Here is a 2,962-nt window from a genome sequence, read left to right on the forward strand (position 1 = left end):
AACTCCATCCATTCTGCGATGAAGTCTGGCAGAACTTGCGACTTGATTGCTTTTCTTTTTTCATACGTGATGTCCCGAGGGGAAAGTTCTATTCCCCAAAGGGAGACACGACCCGTAGCTTCCGGATTGTTCAGGTATATTTGACAGAGGAGCCTCATTGACCACTATGATCGGGTGTGCCGAAAAATAGTGGCGCAATTTTCGTGCTGTTGTGAACACTCCGTATGCTAGCTTACGGTACCGAGGGTACCTTTGTTTTGACGGCGATAAAACTTCGCTGACGAAGTAAACTGGCCTCTGTACTCCGTGGAGTTTTCCTTATTCTTCCCTTTCGACAACTAGCGCCGTGCTCACCACTTGGGGCGTGGCTGCGATATATAACAGGAGAGGTTCCTTTTCCTTCGGTGCCACCAAGATTGGTGGTGTCGAGATTTTGCGCTTCAAATCTTCGAAGGCTCGTCGGCTTCTTCGTTCCACTGGAATTTGTCTCCTTGTTTTATCAAAGCGTAGAATGGTAACGCTTTTCTCCTAGCCCGGCGACGAATCTGCTCAAAGCTGCGACTCGCCCGGTTAGGTCGTTGTATCTCTTTCAACTTTGTTGGCTTTCTCATTGTTACAATAGCTTGTATTTTATCGGGATTTGCTTCAATCCCTCTTGCTGAGACTAGAAACCCCAAGAGTTCTCCTGCTGGGACGCAAAAGGAACACTTCGTTGGGTTCAACTTCAGGCAGAATTTGTTGAGGTTGTCGAACGTTTCCTTGAGGTCCTCGATCAGTGTTGTCCCCTCTTTTGATGTTATGACGATGTCGTCGATGTATACTTGCACGTTTTTCCCAATCTGTGTCGCCAAACACTTCTGCATCATCCTCTGATATGTTGCTCCCGCGTTTTTTAGACCAAAGGGCATTGTTCTGTAACAAAACACGCCATAAGGTGTAATGAACGCGGTCTTTACTTCATCTTCTTCTTTCAGCCTGATCTGGTTATAACCAGAATGCGCGTCCAGGAAGGAAAGACGTTCGCATCCAGCCGTGGAGTCGATAATTTGATCGATCCTCGGGAGGGGAAAGTGATCCTTTGGACAATGTTTATTGAGACACGTAAAGTCGACGCACATACGAAGGACCTTAGTGTTTTTCTTTGGCACCATCACAGGATTTGCTACCCATGTGGCTTCTGTGAATATCTCTTTGATAAAACCAGCTTCTTGTAGTCGATTGATTTCGACGAGCATAGCTTTGCGGTTTGGTTCCGAAAACGCCGCAACGGTTGTTTGATTGGTCTCGCTGATGGATCCAAATTTAGGTGGTGCTCGGCAAGTTCCTCGGGTACTCCCGGCATGTCGGCTGGGCACCATGCGAAGATTTTCCCAGTTCTCACGGAGGAACTCGACGAGCGCGCTTTCCTATGCGATATCCATGTTGTTTGCGATAGATGTCGTCTTTTTCGGGTCTGTCGGGTGAATCTGCACCTCCTTAGAATTTTTCTCTGTATTGAAAGTTGATTCTTTATTTGGCCTTCCAACGTCTGGCAGTACGTCGTAATCAGTCATACTTTTCGACGCCAAATACTCAGCTTGCATCCCGAAAGTCTCTGATAACCGATGAAAATCCTTGTCGCACTTATCAGCTAAGGCGAAGCTTCCTTTGACTGTGATTGGTCCCTTTGGTCCGGGCAATCTCCACAACAGGTATGTATAGTGTGGTACTGCCATAAATCTAGCATATGCTGGTCGTCCCAACAAAGCGTGATACTGCGATGGAAAATCCACGACTTCAAACTCCAATTTCTCGATTCTATAATTTTCTCGGGTTCCAAACTGAACGTCGAGGTTGATCTTCCCCAATGGGTAACTTGGTTTCTCCGGTGTGATGCCGTGGAACCTTGTGTCTGTTGGCTTCAAGTTTGCTAAGGATATGTTCATCTTCCTCAATGTATCCGCATACATAAGGTTTAAGCTGCTGCCACCATCTATGAATACTCGAGAAACGTCAAATCCCGCAATAGCTGCTGGCGAGAATAAGTGCTGACTCGCCCCGGTCGAGGAACATGCTGCGGATGATCCGCTATGGTGAAGCCGATGTCTTGCCCCGACCAATTGAGGTACTCAAGCTGTTGGTGGAGGCATTTTCTCCGCCATGAACACCTGTCTCGAGATTACTTTTTGAGTTCTGTTGGACGGCCTTCCCTTCTGAATCATCGACACCGCTCCGTTTGAGTTAGGATCGACATAAGGTGGTGGTGGAGGTGCTGCCGCTATTCTGAGCTGATGCCGATTGTCGTCTGTAATCGCGGGAGGTGGTGGTAGGTGAACTTCGCTCCTGGGCTCCCGAGGGTTTCTCTGTGCTGCTCGAGCGTGAGCATTTTCCGCATATCCGAACATTGCCCGAAAATTTCGACGGTCTTTCTGCAGGTGCCCTGACTGTCTTTTCCCATTGCTGTCGAGGAAAAAATGCATCTGGCACGGTCCGTTCAGCATTTCTTCGGGGGACACGAAAGGTCTTGGAAACCTTGGCCCGCTATTTTGTCTGTTGCGGGAGTCGTCCCTATTATCGCTTCGCTGCTCACTGCTTCTTTGATAATCATCTCTATTGTTTCCTCCTGCGTTTGCCCGAAATCCTGCCGAGATTTGCCCTGGGCCGTCATAATTCGGGTACTGCCGAGGAAATCGACGCCTCGATTGATAATTTCGACCACGGTCCTCCTCTGGCGACCTGTGCCGTTTGTTGTGGACAGCATCCTCTCCATCCGCCCATCTATTTGCTATCTCCATTAACGCAAGATCTTGTCTTTGGATTTGTTCTTCCCAAGTCCTCGACGAAATCTCCACGTCTAATTCCTGCGACAAACGCATCTATTGCTCTCTCGTCAGATATATTTTCTGCCGAGTTTTTGATGATGTTCCATCTTTGTATATATTTTCTCATTGACTCGTCTGGCTTTTGTCGACATGCTCTCAGC

Source organism: Lolium rigidum, chromosome 2 (genome assembly GCF_022539505.1).
Source record: "Lolium rigidum isolate FL_2022 chromosome 2, APGP_CSIRO_Lrig_0.1, whole genome shotgun sequence".
In the NCBI taxonomy this organism is placed as follows: Eukaryota; Viridiplantae; Streptophyta; class Magnoliopsida; order Poales; family Poaceae; genus Lolium; species Lolium rigidum.